This window comes from Tamandua tetradactyla, chromosome 2 (genome assembly GCF_023851605.1).
Source record: "Tamandua tetradactyla isolate mTamTet1 chromosome 2, mTamTet1.pri, whole genome shotgun sequence".
NCBI lineage: Eukaryota > Metazoa > Chordata > Mammalia > Pilosa > Myrmecophagidae > Tamandua > Tamandua tetradactyla.
In genome coordinates, this window is record NC_135328.1 from 4,847,059 (window position 1) to 4,865,435 (window position 18,377).

The 18,377-nt window shown below is 37.5% G+C and overlaps 1 pseudogene; it reads right to left on the bottom strand.

Moving 5' to 3' along the window:
* LOC143655444 (contactin-associated protein-like 3) overlaps positions 1-18,377 on the bottom strand; it is a 231,340-nt pseudogene that overhangs the window by 83,771 nt on the left and 129,192 nt on the right.

Genomic DNA, 18,377 nt, shown 5'->3' on the forward strand with positions numbered 1-18,377 from the left:
AAACCAGTGATATAAAGCTGCAGATATATTTTACCTGATTTAATTTTAAAAGACACACTTTCCTTTAATTAATTCCAAAATAATGTGATTTCCCTTTTGTCGTTCTCTAGAGTAGAGTTCCATCACTCTGCATGGTTTTAAATTTCAAAGAAATGGCTTCTCTTTTTGGGCTTACAGATTTTTGATCATATCTGTAAAGAAGGGATCTCGGTCCACCAAAATCAACCACCTCAGATCCTACAAGAGAAGATATTAAAAATAAATATAAATATAAATATGCTGTACCTGAGCTCACTCATCATACACACATCCATACACATGCAAACTCACACACATGCACACTACATTTGTAGTCTGTTCATTGAAGGAGAAAACTGCTGCTGCCAAGAACATAATTTCTGTTTATACCATGATTTTCTAACATTTCCCTAAACTTCATGATCTAGAAATACTTTTATTAGTCTATTCTCAATCACTCTTATACTTTTAGTGGCCTCTTTCTCCTCATTGCTTTATTAAAAAGGAAAAAAAAGGTCAAGAAAGAAGCTGTACATCCACTACATAAACTTTATTTATCTCAAGGTCGCTCATATTAAATATCAGTGCCACCCAATTTAAATGGCTTATTTGTTCCCAAGCCAGTAGTTTTGTTGTTGTTCTTGTTTGTGCCCCCCCCTTTTATTTTTTGCATGGGCAGGCTCTGGGAATCGAACCCGGGTCTCCCACACGGCAGGTGAGAACTCTGCTGCTGAGCCAGCATTGCCCACCCCTAAACCAGTAGTTTTGACTTCTTGTAATTCTTATTCATGTACTCGCTTTTGCAAATGTTTTGTCTGATGGTGAAAGATACAGGCACACATACCATATTAAGTAAATAATGCTTTTGATGCTGTAAAGGCCCTTCAATAATTTGTTTTAACTGTCGGCTAACGAACACTAAAGAACACACACGTGGTGTGTATTCTCAGATGCTTTATTGAGAAAGCACAGCCTTATAACACTTAGCGGATTTTTCTGCTGCACTTTTCTGCCGACCAGTGAGACGCGGCCATTTACTCTGAGCTTTCTGACAGGATCTATGATATCCCCACACATACATCCAGTTCACCCAAAAAAGTAAGGCATCGTTCATGAATAATATAAAAGAATATCTATCAAAATCAAGTGCAAATTGACCATTAGATACACAAAAGAACTAATACTACCCACAAAATTCTCTCATTTTTTTCAAATATTAAAAGAAGAAAAAGCATGGAAAACCAAGGTAATATGAAATTATTTGCAGTTGAATAGCTGATGTCATTCAAAGGAAGACATGATTTGCATATTTATTTATGGTAAGTAGTTACCATATGTAATTTCACAAAAATATTAATTGCTACTTTTTTCATGGTTATACATTTCATTCAGATTATAAAAAGTATTTACAGTAAACTATTTCTCAAAAAGTCATCCATTTTATGCAGACACCATTTGAAAATCTAGAGTTTTATTTTTCTCACATCAAGCTAATGTACTTAAGGAATGAATGCTTCAAGTGTACAATGAATAAATACAACAGTCTGTGTAAAACTTATGTAAACTAAGCAATTATTCCTTGTTCTATAAATAATTGAATGTACATGATAAGAACAAAACTGTCAAATCCAAATGAAATTGTCTGTGATGATCAGATTGCAATAAACTAAAGAAAACTTTGAATAGGAGTTATGAAATAATGTCGAACTTTGGCAATGCCACGATCAAGTCTTTATGGGTTGCTTAAAGACACTGCTAATGTTTGAACTTCTTTTTTTTTCTATCTTATTTGCTAGGTAACAAAGCATTTTGTTCCTGAAAATGTAGCACCTGGATTTTTTAACCTATTTTTTTCTTTTTTGCCTCATCTTCGCCAGAACTGTGATTACTCTATAATAGCAGTATTGATCTTGTAAGCCATGTGAAGTATATTTCCTGGAATATTCCCCTCAGGCAAAACAAAATAGTAAAAACTTATCAGAAAATGAGACATAAAACAATGATCTTAAAATCCTTCTGCCCCATAGATAAGGCCTTGATTTTCTCTCCTTAGAATTCCTAATTCTTATGTCTAGAAATGTAACAATATGTTTGACTCATTGACTCATTTTACACACACACACACATACACACACACATTTTATTGAAAACAAATCAAGGAATAAAAAACACTCCAGATAAAAAGATAGCACAAAATACTCAACTATCATTTGAGCATTTGGTTCAATAAGCAGTAATTAGCTCTCCAAGAGTGCTGGTAGGGAGAATTCCCAAGCACACTCCTTGAGCATGCTCTGTCCACTGGAGAAGCAAAACTTTAAGACTTAGTGCTTAAAAATAGTGCTGGGTTAACCGTTTTCCATTTGTCTGCAAAAGTAATATGTTTAGTATTTTAAAACCCTTGTAAGAGAAAATAAGCTTTATATAGCCTCAATTAATACGAATAATTCACTATCGTATTTATTTGGATGATAACCCTACAATAAAATAATGCTCTTCAATATCATATTTAACTTAATTATATATCAAAAAATCGCGGAACTGGGGAACTTCTTTGTGTACATTTCAATTACATATAGAAGTAACATAGTGGAATACTGAAAAATTAAGGCCTCTTTTTATGGGTTACAATAGGGATCAGAAATTCCTCAAAATTTTCAGATACAGGACCTGCCATCTAAAATGAATGGAGGAAACTTAATTCTTCATTGAAAATAGGAAGTACTCACCTAATTTTAACTGGAGCTTATGGTTACTAGCTTTATTAGTTGAGGTTATGTTTTTCTTACTGAAGGTCTATCAATCCTAATAACTTAGTCCCCTCGAACACCAGCTCACCACAATTAGATCAGGAACTCCATTTTCCAGAAGTGAGGCTAAATTCGTTCTTACATATTCAGACCCTCTTGATCTGGTCTCACTCCCAGCCATTTGTATTGTATATTATAATATCATATATTCGATCAGGGAAGGAAGTGTGGGGCTGTTCTGTATGAGCCTGCATCCTGATTCCATTTTGGATAAATTACATACCCTCTTTTGTGCCTCAGTTTCCTCATCTCTGAAGTAAGAATAAAAAGCTCCTCCCTTGCAAGGCTGATGCAAAGATTAAATGAGTTAACAATTGTTAGAGCACTGGACAAAGAAAAGAGGTGGAAATTAGTTAAAACCAGCTCTTAGGGATTTTGTAGGGAAGTAAGCAGTTCAAAATGATGAAATGAGTTTCTGAAGGACTTGTGAAATCTCCCACTTTCAGTCCCACGGTGAAGGAGACCTTTACAGCCATCTGCAGTTATGTAGCTTTTCCGCCAGATGGCTTCGTCCACAGCCGGCTCACTTCAATCACAGGTGCCTACATTCGACTCTGATGGATCTCATTTTCTTTTGTTAGAGGGGAGTGGGAACTTGGAAGGGATTCTTCAGCTTACGTGATTATCACATTACCTCCACAATTTCCGAAAAAAAATAGGGAAAGAGCTGAAGACAGACAGATGTGTCCACAAGAAAAGAATAACTCCTGGAAAATAAAGGACTTTGTCATGGCAAATACTTACCTAAATGAGAAGAAATGTCAGGCGCTATTTTATGTATCATGTCCTCATACATACAACTAATATTTACAGAGAGTATGCCATGTGCTAAGTGGAAGCTAAAAATGCATAAAATAATGAATTCTTTTTATGGAGCTGGCATAGAGAAAGAAGGTATATATCCTGAAATATGATTATTTCTAGCCACCTTGACAAACATCCCTCTGTAGATAGGTATTTGGTGCAGAATGACTTTTAAGAAGGGATATGGAAGGAATCTACTTTCTTTAGACTTCTACGAAATTTCTGAAAAGATGAAGTAGAAATAGTTTGAGCTGTGAATCTATTTTCACTCGCTCATTTTTCACACGCGAAGAGCGTTTACAATGCGGACATCTCACCGTACGCCGTGGTTCTCAGAGGGGCCTGTCCCTCCGGTGCTGCCTTGCCTCGCCGTCACCTTGGAGGCAGAGCGACATTTGAGGAAAGCGCCGTTTGAGCAGAAAGCCGGGTGAGGTACAAACGCTGACATTTAAAAAGGGAGAAAAATAAATACAACTATTCCGTGGAAAATTTCTTAAATTGCTTTATGGGCTACCCTCATTTAAATCAATTAGGAGTAATTACTTGGAGACTTCAGAGCATGAGCCCCCATCCAAGCCAGCGGATCAGGAATTCTGTGGGAGTGGCCCCGGAATCTGCATATTTAATGAGCTGGCTGAGTAAACGGTGATGCACACAGAAACCTGAGGGTAATTTACCAGGAAAAATGCATAGATTATAGGAATTTACTCTCTGAAAATAAATATCTATGATTTCCAATGTGGAAACATGACTATCGACTTCCTAGTAAAGGCATTATTTATATACATTAAAATATCCTCATTAAACTAGGAATTCAATGAATTTTTAACAAATGTATGTACCCAAGTGATTGCTGCAAAAGTCAAGAAACAAAACATTTAAATCAACCTGCTAATTGCCATTTATATTAATCTTTCTGCTCAGTTTCAGACTCAGGCACAAATGACTCTCTCAGTCCATATAGTTTTAGAATTTCATATGATGGCACCATATGTGTGTTTTCCTTTAAGAAGATCTGTTCTAGTCTGCTAGCTGCCAGAATGCAATATACCAGAAACAGAGTGGCTTTTAAAAAGGGGACTTTAATGAGTTGCTAGTTTATAGTTCTAAGGCTGAGAAAATGTCCCAGTTAAAACAGGTCTATAGAAATGTCCAATCAAAGGCATCCAGGGAAAGATACCTTGGTTCAAGAAGGCTGATGAAGTTCAGGGTTTCTCTCTCAAGTAAGAAGGCACATGGCGAACACAGTCAGGGCTTCTCTCTCTCAGCTGGAAGGGCACGTGGTGAACATGGTGTCATCTGCTAGCTTTCTCTCCTGGCTTCCGGTTTCATGAAGCTGCCTGTGAGGCATTTTCCTTCTTCATCTCCAAAGGTCTCTGGCTTGTGGACTCTCTGCTTCGTGGTGCTGCAGCATTCTCTGCTCTCTCCGAATCTCCCATTCTCCAAAGTGTTTCCTCTTTCGTAGGACTCCAGAAACGTCTCAAGACCTACCCAAATGGGTGGAGACATGTCATCACCTAATCCAGTTTAACAACCACTCTTGACTAAATCACATCATCCAGGGAGATAATCTGATTATAGTTTCAAACATATGGTATGAATAGGGATTATTCTACCTTTATAAAATGGGATTTTGATTGAAACATGCTTTTCTAGGGGATATACATCCTTTCAAACCAGCACAAGACCTCTTTGGGAAAGTATAATATTTTGAGATTAATCCATGTTGTTACACATGTCAACAGTCTCTTTCTTCTGATTGATGAGGGGCATGCCACTATATATGACAGTTTGATTCTGCTGTATATGACCGTTTGATATATGAACTTCTTTTCATTTACTTGATAGACAACTGGGTTATTTCCAGGTTTCAGCTCTTATAAATTCACATACATAAGTCTTTGTGTGGACATGCATTAATTTCTCTTGTTTCTCTTAAGTAAATACGTGGGAGTGGAAGTGCTGGACAATATAGTAAATATATGTTTAATTTATGAGAAACTGTCAAATTGTGTTCTAAAGTGGTTGTATTATTCTTACATTTCGATCAGCAATGCATGAGAGTTCCAGTTGCTCCATACCTTTGCCAAATACTTGGTATATCTGTTCTTTTTAATTTTTGTTTATCACTGTTGTTTAATTGGTATTTCTCCGATGGCTAAGATATTGATTAATTTAAATGTTTTAATATATGGGATAGCATGGATCCCACAGATTGTTTTTTGGCAATGATAACGATATTGAATCATCCAATGAACAGGCACAGCTTTCCTAGGAAACATCTGCCTTTATTCATCCATATGTTCTTGCTTACTGTAGTTAGTGAGCAAAGTTTAGGGAAAATTTGCCTTTTTTCTATAGTCAGTAAAATCTTTGATCTCCGCCTCAATTTTCATGCATGACCTAGCCCCATCTTTTTTTTTTTTTTTTTTTTTTTTTGCTATTTCTCCACTTTTTTCTCTTCCTTTTCCATCCTTCTGGTGAAGATATGGTGTACAGTAGCTAATTGCACAGACTCTGAAATCCATCATGAGTTGATTTATATCCTAATTCTATGACTTACTTATTACTGACAAATGTGGATTTTTTCATCCAATTTTGGGTTTCTATTTGTTTGTTGGACTATTGGTTGAAATTTGTGTAGTATCTCAGTGTTTTGTAGCAAGAAGATTTTTCAGCATAGTAATTCTATTCTATGTTCACATAACAGAAACATTTTTTTTTCAGAACATTTCTATGACATTGGAAAGAAATGGTGGTATTCCTCCAGTTATAATAAGCTAGCTTTCAAAACACAAAACCTAGGACAAGCAAAAATTTTTATAAAATAAAGTTTAAAAATCTTCATGGAGGCATTAAAGAGTTACTAAGGTAGTCATGACTTGAGAATGATGATGGAAAGAAGATAAGCTCAAAGCACTCATTTTTTGCTTCTTCCTTGAGGCATGGCTGTTTCATTAGTTATGGAGAAGACAGGCCGTGGAATTCAGGGCTTGCCATAGAAGGTAAGTCCAGGTAAAACCCCTTAAATCTCAATTGGGACTATTAAAACACTATAACCTAGACATAAAATATTTAAAAGCCTTAAAGGGACTGATGCCCTGCATTGAGTTAGATAAATCCTTATTTAGATGAAGATTATCCTGGAGAATAGTGGTGTCATCTACACATTTTTGTACAAAATGTCTGGCATACAACCAAAATTACCAGACATGACAGAAATAGGAACAACACAAAAACTAGACACCAGAAGTAGAACTAGATATTAAAGTTAACAAATATAATCTTTAAAATGACTGTGATTAATATTTTCAAGAAAATAGATACGTAAATGGAGAATTTAACCAGAATCTATAAATAGAAACTCTAAAACTGGAAATTATAGTAATTAACATTAATAGTATGTTGATTGGATTTAACAGTAGACTGGTCACAACAAAAAATGAGACTTCTAAAGAAGATGATAGAGTAATAAACAACAACCAGACGGCAGCATATTGTATTCAAAAATAAATACAAAATAAAGATGTTTACAAGCCAATAAACACTGTGGAAACTGAACACCAGTAAAACTGTTCTTAAGAACACTAAAAGAACAGATGGTGCATTGGTGGCTCAGTGGCAGAATTCTCACCTGCCATACTAGAGATTCAGGTTCGATTTCCGGTGCCTACCCATGCAAAAAAAAAAAAAAAGACAATCAAAGAAAAACACTAAAAGAAGTTCTTCAGGCTGAAAGTATATGATTTGGAGAAGTAGAGAAGATAAATATATGGGTAAATCTAAGTGAATATTGATTACCAAAAATATATAATGCTGTATTTTGTGATATACACATACACACTCACACACACACATACACACACAGACATATGCAAAATTAAAATACATGTAATCATAGCCTTCAAAGCAGGAGGGGTTTAAAATAAAGAGTATAGAAGTATAAAATGCTAGCATTTTTTAGAAAGTGATCAAAGCACTAATAGTTGAAAGTTCACATTAAAATCTCTAGGCTAACCACAGGGGAACCTATAAAGAAAATTAAAACAAACAATAGTGGGAAAACTGGAAAAATGAAACCTGATTAATGTATCAAAAGATAGAGTTGAAAGGAAAGAGAAAGGAAAATAGAAGAGGTCAACCAAATAGAAAACAAAGAGTGAAATAATACCTATTTCTTCAAATATGTAAGTAATTACATTTAATGTAAATGGGCTAAATATACCAACTAAAACTCAATGCTCTTCAGAATGGGTTAAAAAATAGAGATTGTTCTTAAAGATTATGACATGAAAAGATTGGAAGTAAAAGATAAAAGATGTTCCATTTAAATGCTAACCACAAGAAAGTTAATATATCAACAGGTGAAGTAGATGTGGTAGTTTGGAGCTGTTATATACCCCAGAAACAACCATGTCTTTTAATCCATTACTGTGGGTGCAAAATTGCTGTGGGTGGGACCTTTTGGTTGGATTATTTCAATCTGAGAAGTGACCCAGCCCATTCTAGGTGGATCTTTATTTATTTATTTATTTGCATGGGCAAGCACTGGGAATCAAACCTGGGTCTCTGGAATGGCAGGCAAGAATTCTGCCACTCAGCCACCGTCGCACCAGCCTATTTTAAATATTTTTATTGAGAAATATCCATACACACACAGTCCAACCATATTATACAATCAATGGCTCACAACATCATCACATAGTTGAATATTCTTCACCATGAGCATTTTTAGAATATTTGCATCACTCCAGAAAAAAGAAATAAAAAGAAGGAAAAAAAACTCATACATTCCATTCCTTACCCTTCCCTCTCATTGATCCACAGTATTTCAATCTACACATTTTTTACTCTTTATCTCTGCTTAATATTTACTTATTTTTTACTCATCAGTCCATACCTTGGATAAAAGGAGTATCAGACACAAGGTTTTCACAATCACACAGCCACATTGAAAAGCTTTATCGTTATACAATAGTTCTTCAAGAATCAAGGCTCCTGAGACACAGCTCAGCAGTTTCGGGTACCTCCCTCTAGTTACTCCAAAACACCACACACTAAAAAGGGATATCTGTATAATGCATATGAAAATGCATGTGCCTTCCCATATGACAGAGGTGTCCTAGATGCTGGCAGCCTTTCTTTAAAGTCCAAGCATCATCCTGCTGATGCCTTAATTTGAACATTTTCGTGGCCTGAGGATTGTAAATCTTAGTTAATAAATCTCCATTGCAAAAGTCAACCCATTTCTGGTATATTGTTCTGGCAGCTTTAACAAACTGAGACAGTAGACTTTTAAGCAATAAGCATTATTAGAGATAAACAGGGATCTTTTCTAAGGATATAATAATAAATTTTTAAGGAGGATATAACAATTTTCATCTGTATGCAGCTAATAAAACAGCCTCAAAATATGTAAAGCATGTGACTTCTCATCTTGCTAGGATTATTAGCTAGTTCGGGCATGTCTGTTGCTCTCACAGCAATGACAGGCATGGATAATGCAAATAGGAGCAAGCAGAGCCTCTTAAGGCAAACCTTGGAATTGGAACAACGACGGTTCTTCCTGTCATTGGGCGGAGCCTGTCACAAGGAAAACTCAAAAGGCATGGGCAGTGATGCATACTTCACTCACAATATGGCATGGCAAGAGAGTGGTTCACAGAGGCATGGAGTTGATGCAAGCCATGAAAAAGAACACAATGTAAGCTTGCAAAATTGGATGTAAGAAATTAAATATAGGGGAGCTGTAGAAAGGAGAAACACAAACAAGACAATAAAAACATGGACGATCTAATGAGTTAAGAAAATCTGAGATGTCCCATAGTTTAACTGAGGCAAGTAGAATTTGAGAAGGAAGAAAATAAAATTTTCTTCTTTTTTTCCAGTTACCATTTATTTTCTTTTCTTGAAAACTTTTCCTTGCCTTCTGTTGTTCCTTTAGATGAGAATATAGCTCAAGGTCAAGCCACATGAATTTGCTAATGTTCCACCGCCCTTGACCTACAAAACTGGCAATATATGGTTTGACCTAATAGCAGATGTGACTAGAATGGCCAATAAAGAAATGACTGATTGACAATAACATAACTAAATAAGACGGGGTCTGAACAGCATATACACCATTGGTAAGATTATAAGTTATAAGAAAATCTAACAGTAAATTGGATGAATGGTGAAGGAACACTGAGAAATAAAAAATGATTTAAATTTGGGACATGATAAAAGAATTATTCAAAAGAAAGACCCTTCAGTATTTTATTAATTATCTGGGCTCAAAGTTAAAAATTAAAAAAGCCTCCTCCCCTCTCAGAACCACACACTCACCCCCCCAAAAAACACACACCCAAACAACACAAACTGGATCCTCCATTCAAGGAAAAACACAACCAATCTCTTCTTGGTGATTTATGAAGTCATGCTCAAACACTAACTGTTCTCTATTTTTTTATTCATGAATTACTGTCAGTAATTCATGAATAAATAGAAGCCCACTACCAATTTAACAGAAATTTGTGACAAACAAAGGCAATGCTAAAGTTCTATATTAAATGAAAAGAATTATATTAGTGAAAATAATTTGAGCCCTAGCATGGTGTGGAATAGGCACTTGAAATCTGAATCACTAGGTTGGGGTTTAGAGAGATGGTAAGGATACTAATCATTTAAGAAATCAACAGGAAAAAGATGGCCCTATTTCCATGCATAAATAACAATTAAAGAGCAATTTAAATAATTGGAAGTTGAAAGCATTTGAATTTGGCCCAAGAAAGTAGAGGAGTGTGAAAAACCAAAACCTGAATGCTGAAACATAAGGAAAAAGTGACTTGGATATCATCTCTCTTAAAGTAGCAAATAAGATTGCTGCCAATTAAGCATCAATGTAAATGCTCATTTATGGAACTTGTGTAGTTATTTTCCATCAAGGACATGGAGGATCCGAGTATTCCACTGTTGCTTATGCTAATCTGTAGACATGACCTCAATGTGGGTGCTCAAATGGCTCATTTGAGAATATTTGGAAGTACTTGGGTATTGTGCCAGCTTGAAAGGATTTATGTACCCTAGAAAAGCCGTGTTTCAATCCTAATCAATCTTGTGGGAGCAGTGGTTTCTTCTAATCCTTATTCAGTACTATAGGTTGGAAACTTGATTAGGTTTTCTCCACAGAGATGTGACTCAGTCAATTGTGGGTATTAAACTTGATTAAATGGAGACATGTCTCCACCCATTTTATGTGGGTCTTGATTAGTTTACTGGAATCGTATAGAGAAGTAGTCAGGAGAAAGCTTCAAAATGCTGCAGAACCATGAAGTCGAGAGTCCACCAGCCAGCGACTTTTGGAGATGAAGAAGGAAAACACCTCCCGGGGAGCTTCATGAAATGAGATGCCTGGAGAGAAAGCTAGCAGATACTGCCATGTTCACCATGAGAGAAAAACACTGAACATCATCAGCCTTCTTGAACCAAGGTATCTTTCCTGGATGCCTTAGATTGGACATTTCTATAGACTTGTTTTAACTGAGACATTTTTTCAGCCTTAGAACTATAAACTAGCAACTTATTAAATTCCCCTTTTTAAAAGCCAGTACGCTTCTGGTATTTTGCATTCTGGCAGCTGACAAACTAGAACAGGTATCAATAACTGCCTTTCAGACCACACAAAGATGTGCTGAGAATATCAAATGGAAGTATGGAAAGATAACTGTACTATATTATATTTGTTATGACTGGAGTTAGTATTATTTTTCCAATAACCCAATTTACAGTAACAATCTCCAAGATACCTGCTTTATGTGAATTGCTAATATACACATGAAATAAATATGTGAGATTTGGATTCATTAATTGTTCAATTTCATTATCTTCTATCAAATTTTTATCTGAATTACTCATTCATTCATTCATTCAACAACAAGTAGGTGTATGTGCAAATGTTCCTGATTATGGATGCGTGCTGGTGCTGCAGGGATAAACAAACCTCACCTTGTGATCTCATAAGGAGGAAAGAAACGGGGCCTTTTCTATCAGATATAGATATGCTCACCAGGGGTGGCTAGAGCCCATGGAGACCAACTGTTAACTTCCATTAAGAGTTACAACGAGGAAACACATTAAAACTAAGAGCCTAAGGCCTATTTAAGGTGAGACCCAAAGAGTGAGAAGTAGATAGCAAGGTGAAAAGAAATGGGGAAGGGGCATTGCAAGTAGGGGGAAATATAGGCATAAAGATTTTGAGTCTGTTAAAAACTTGGTGCAAAAAAAACAGCGGAAAGGGAGCAGGAGGTGCTGAGGAGAGCTGTGGGAGGTGAGCTTGGAGACCTATTCAAGGCCAAGGCCACTCCTGTTTTCTGTAGGAGTTTGGATGTTATATTAGGAGCAATGGAAAGCCTTGAAGGTTTTAAATAGGGACGTTATTGTATCAGATCTGCATTTTTAAAAAGTTACTTGAGCTGCAGTATGGAGAATATAACATAGTCAGCTCTGAGTAGAAACAGGGAGACCTAAAATTGGAAAGCAATTTCAGTAATCCAGATGAGAGGAGGTGTATTAGGTAGGGTTCTCCAGGGAAACAGAGCTGTCAGGATTGAAAGATAAATGTGTAAATATTAAGAGATCCGTTATACGAATTGGCTCAACTGGCTGGCCAGGGGTATGAACAAGTCCAAATTCCATAGCGCAGGCAGCAAATTGGGAACTCCAATGAAGGTTTGGATGGATTTCCCAGGAGAGCTTGCTGATAGAAATTTCTGTCTCTTTCTGACTGCCAACATCATCAGTTCTCCCTTTAAGGCCTTCAACTGATTGGATGAGACTTTTTCATTGCTGAAGGCAATCTCCCTTATTGATTGTAGATGTAATCAGCTATAGATGCAAGCAACTGACTGCTGATTTAAATCTGTGAAATACCCTCACAGTGACAATCAGGCAGTGTCTGCTTAATGAAGCAACTGGGCACCATGATCTGATCAAGTTGACACATGAACTTAACCATCACACCAAGATTGGTCAAGTTGGTAAGTAGAGTTAAAGGACACCAAAATCATGCAAGGTATGTTTTTGAGCAAGAGTATACAGATATTGGTAATTCACTGAGCAAGCTGGGCAAAGGAGACAGATGAGTTGAGGGCACATAGGTTTCTGGAATAAATAACTGGGTATTTCCATTTTTGTTCTCCTTGAAAGATGTGGTTGATGATATAGACACATCATTAGAGCTTAAGGAATTCATATTTTTGTCTGGGGGTTATTAGAAGCTTTTATAGCACCTTAGGTGTGACTTCAAGCATGTTTGGGGAATCAAATTTGCATTTTTTCCCACAATCATTTTGACTATAATGTAGAATAAAGACTACAGAGGCAAATACTGGAGACAGATAGCTTATTTAAGGGCTGCTGCTTAAGTCAAGTAAGGAAGGATACACTGGATAACCTGAAAGAGAGAAATGGGCAGATTCAAGCTGTATTTAGAAGGTAGACTCAGATACAGATCAAAAGGTGGCTGTTGGTGTCATTTTACGAAATAACAGGCAAAGGAAAATGAGAAAAAAAATTTAGAAGAAAAGAGAATTCCATGTTAGACAATTGTGGTTTAAGTACTCATGGGACAAGTGAGTTAGAGGTGCCCTGTGGAGGTGAGTATGAGTGGTCAGGGTTCCTTGGACTTGGGTTGAAGATACAGATTTGGAAGACATTGTCTGATGTACAAATGCTAGTGAAAACTCATGCGTAGAATGCTTAGAGAGAGCCTGGGGGTTGTATAAAAGGCCTAGAACAAGATCTACTGGGAATGGCAATGCTTAGGGAGATGGAAAGAAAACTAAGAGAATACAGAGGTTCTAGAATGTCCTGGTGGTCAGCTCTACCCTTGGCCTTGAGGTGCAGGTAGGCCAGGACTCTGGGGGCCTCCTTCCCCCAATCCTAGGCTAGAAGTGGAAGAAGGGGCTTTGAGGTAGATAACATGCATAAGCCAAGCCAGGAATCCATGACAATGCATCACATTTAAAGGAATTATGAGTATTATCAGAAATGGAGTGCAGGAAAGTAGATAAAATGGAACTGGAAAGAGACCTGAAATCTAAGAGACATTCTCTGTCATGATAACCAAAGTTCTAGAATATAGTATAACTAGTGTATTTATATGAAAACACTAATACTAATAACCGTCATTAACACAAACCACCCGAGATCATGAAAATTTAAATTACTATATTTGAACAATTTTTCTTCTAAGGAAAATAGTGACAATATAGAGATCCTGTCCTTATAGAGAATATACTTTGCATCTGTGCTGATATATCATCTGTCTAGTTTTATTTTTGTTTTTGTTTTTTTGCATGTGTCAGAAGCCCCTTGTGACCAACAGCTCATGCTTGCTGAAGTTAGGGGTGCCAGCAGGTCCCATGAGAGATGCGAAGTCAACTGGTCCTTCTGAATCAAGCACACAACAAATCTTCCTGGTGCCAACCCGAAACTGAAGGAGCTGGAGTAGTCTCTCCTCATGCAGGAACAGCAAGCTAATGGTAAATCCCAATCAAGGAGAATGTCCTACTTTGGTGTCTTTAAACCTGGAGCTGTTTTCCAGAGTAATAGGAGAAAGAGGGGCTAACTTCATAAAAGAGTAACTATCTCTAAATATCAGGGGTCTTAGCCACTGCAGCAGTGTCTGCGTTGACACACCCAAGAGGATCCAATGAGGGAAAGAAATGACCACTGGAAGGAAGAGCAAAGGTTGAGGCTAAAGCAGCATCATTATATTAAATACCTCACAGGAATGTGGACACTGGAAAACAGAGGTAGTCTTGGGAAACTAACGAAAAGAAGAGTATCTGAGACATTAAATACTGCATGGATGATAGATGTTATTATTATGCTTTAGAAAGTTAATATCCTACATTGTCAAAGCTTTGATTAGGTAAAGAATGGGGGTGACCATTTGTAAATGAAGATAGAAAAATCCAAACCCGAGCCACAGAAGACATTCCCATCCAGTCTCTGCTGTGGGTTTTTCTTCAGTTCTCTACAGGTATATTTTATATGATATTCTACTTTGATAATAATTATAAACATTTTGTTAAGAGATAATATGAAAAAAATTACACAACTCTATTCTGTGTCATCAAATGACAGCTGCGTAACTGGATCCTGCCGTATAACTTCACTGCCTGCTTTTATTTTGTGCTTATAATCATATCAATTCCACACTTTGTACTTTTTCCAAACCTAATACATGAGAAAAGAGACTGACAATACATAAACATATCCTACCAAGAGGAGATCAAATGAAGCTACACTATACTACTCGAACGTTTCATGGTGATGAAAGCAGAGAAAAGTGGAGAGAGAAAAGAGCTGTCATGGGCCATGTGTGATGTATGAGAAAATACTGTATTCCCATACTGATTGTTATCTCGGTTTCAGAAAATACAGCATTATCTGTGGTTAGTTTGAATTTCATGAGTTTTATTCATTGCCTACTATGTGGCAAGTACTCTGCTAAACTCCAAGACTCCAAAGACCAATGAGGCTCATTTCAAGTCCTCCGTTGCATTCAGTTATAAAAAACAACAAGCAAAGTCTACGCTGTCACAGGGGGACACGAAGCTTTCCCTCAAACCCAGCCCTCCTGCTCCAGCATGGAAAGGACGGATGCATGCTGAGCAGCTGACATCGGGGGATGAGCAGCACTTACTATAGGTGCATCCATACACCTCCACCCACATCCGATCCTGCCTTCAGGCTCCAGGCTGCAGGGAGGAGGTTCAGGAACCCCGCTTCCACCGGGGGCTGGAGCCTGTAGAGCACCACGCTTTCCGCATTGGTGTTTCCTGGAAAGCCCTGGGGAGAATGGAGAAGGAGATCAAAGTGTTTACAGAATATCATCTTCAGGCTGCACCTCTGGTGTCATCGAACAATGACCGGTCTGTTTTGTCTGGAGACAAAAGGCTGCCTTCTTACGAGAAACTCTGCTAATGTTCGATGGGCTGTGACAACCTCTCAGCCTCTGCATGAGTCACAACGGTCTAAGTTGACTTATGTCCAATATAGTTTACATTTCAGCAGCACCATAAAATGCCTATAAACATGTTACCTGCAATAAGCTTGCTTTTCTAAAATGTTCATCCCACAAATACCTCCCCTTATCTCCAAGCAGCCAAGATACCCACATGTATGCACATGATCCATAATAATAAAGTACTAGTTTAAATAAATTTCAGGATAATAAAGCTGTAATTTGTAAAGGATCAAAGATAAAAACCCAAGGCTCTAAAATTAAAGCACTAAAAGGGATTGAGGTATTATTCTACTGCCACACCCTTAATTTGTAAATGCAAAAACTAGGTCTGGGGAGCAGAAAAGACTTCTGAAGGTAGGATGGTTAACATACAGTATCGGCAGGATCACATTCCAGACCTTCCTATTTCAGCCCCAGTGTTATTCCATGTTTTCAGGCTGAACCCACTTCACAGCGGAAACCAGTCTGGTGCAGACTCGTGCAATGTTCTAATGACGTCTTGATTTGCCAGAGCTGGTATAACAGATACCACACAATATTTTGGTTTAAAGAACACATATTTATTGATTTAAAATTTTAAGGCTAGAAGAATCCAAAAGTAAGATATTGACAAGGCTGGCTTTCTTGTGGAGTCTCCAGGATTCTGGTGCTGATGGCGGCAATCCCTTGGTTTTCTTGGCTTCTGTCCCTGCCTCCTTGTCTTGCGGTGACATCCTCTTCTTTCCGGGGCTCTTCCAATTCCCTCGGACTTGTGCCTTCTTCCTGTGTAGGCTTCCCTGACTTCTGGCTTCCAGGTTCTTCTCTTTTTAAGGTCTCCAGTAATCTGGATTAAGATCCATCTTCATGTAGTCGGGCCACCGTATCTAAAAATAGCATCTTCAAGAGGTCATGATTACACATGAGTTCACACCCACAGGAACAGGGATTAAGGTTAAGAGCACGTCTTTCTTTGAGGTACATGATTCCACCTACCACATCTAATAATTGACATTTCCAAGAGAAACAACCCACCATCATCTGCTCCAGGACAAAGGGACGTGCTTTTTCATGGTCTAGCCTCTCTTTGTGTCACTAGCAACAGAGTGAGAGAAAGCAAGCTGTTTTATTTTTGTTTCTGTTTCCAGGTTTTTTTAAAATATCAAATACAGCATGTGTGGAAATAAGGGAAGGGCTGATGCTCTTGTACATATATTTTAGGTTGTTTCCCAGTAGCTGGTGTCAAAGGACAAATCAGGGTCAAGTTTGCAGATTACAATATTTAATTCTGGGCACCAAAAGTTTTCCTGCAGCAAGGACTCAGATCACTTGCAAAACAACAGAAGCAGCTATGAGCTTCTAGGGATGGCAAGCAATTTCTGTAAACATATAAAGGAACATAACTAGAGTCCTACTGATGGGATGAGGGTCTGTCCATCTGACAGCATTGGTTTAGTTGGGCAACCTTTATTTTGTTTGGGTCAAACATGATTAACTGGAGGCTTGATTGGCCATCTGGGTGTCCACCAGGGTAGGGATTTTTTTTTTAACATTTTTATTGAGAAATCTTCATACACATACAATCCAACATGGTGTACAATCAGTGGCTCACAATGTCATCTCATAGCTGTGAATTCACCACCACAATCATTTTTAGAACACTTGAATCACTCCGGAAAAAGAAATAAAAAAAAAATCTCATACATCTTATAAGCCTTACTCTTCCATCTCATTGACCACTAGTATTTCCATCTACCCAATTTATTTTACCCCATTATCTCTCCCTGATATTCATTTTTATCCTTATATTTTACTCATCTTTCCATACCTTGGATGAAAGGAGCATCAGACACAAGGTTTTCACAATCTTACCCTCACACTGTAAAAGCTATATCTTTATATATTCATCTTCAAGAATCAAGGCTGCTGGAACACAGTTCAACAGCTTCAGGTACTTCCCTCCATCCACTCTAATACACCATAAACTGAAAGGGATATCTATATAATGCATAAGAATAACTTCCATGATAACCTCTCGACTTTGTGTGAAATCTCTCAACCACTGAAACTTTATTTTTTCTCATTTCTATTTTCCCCCTTTTGGTCAAGAAGGCTCCTGTGCTGGTTTGAGATGATGTATGTACCCTAGAAATGCCATGTTTTAATCCTAATTCCATTTTGTAAAGGCAGCTGCTTCTTCTAATCCCTATTCAGTACTGTATGCTCGAAACTGTAATTAGATCATCTCCCTGGAGATGTGATTTAATCAGGAGTGGTTGTTAAAAACTGGATTAGGTAGAGGTGTGTCTCCACCCATTTGGGTGGGTCTTGATTAGTTTCTGAAGTCCTATAAAAGAGGAAACATTTTGGAGAATGAGATTCAGAGAGAGCAGAGTAGAAGAAAATAGCCACAAGAGGCAGAGTCCACTAGCCAGCGATCTTTGGAGATGAAGAAGGAAAATGCTCCCTGGGGAGCTTCATGAAACAAGAAGCCAGGAGAAGAAGATAGTAGAGGATGCCATGTTCACCAAGTGCCCTTCCAGATGAGAGAGGAACCCTGACCATGTTTACCACATGCCTTTCTAGATGAGAGAGAAACTCTGACTGTGTTCGCCATGTGCCTTCTCACTTGAGAGAGAAACTCTGAACTTCATTGGCCTTCTTGAACCAACGTATCTTTCCCTGGATGCCTGAGATGGAACATTTCTATAGACTTGTTTTAATTGGGACATTTTCTTGGCCTTAGGACTGTA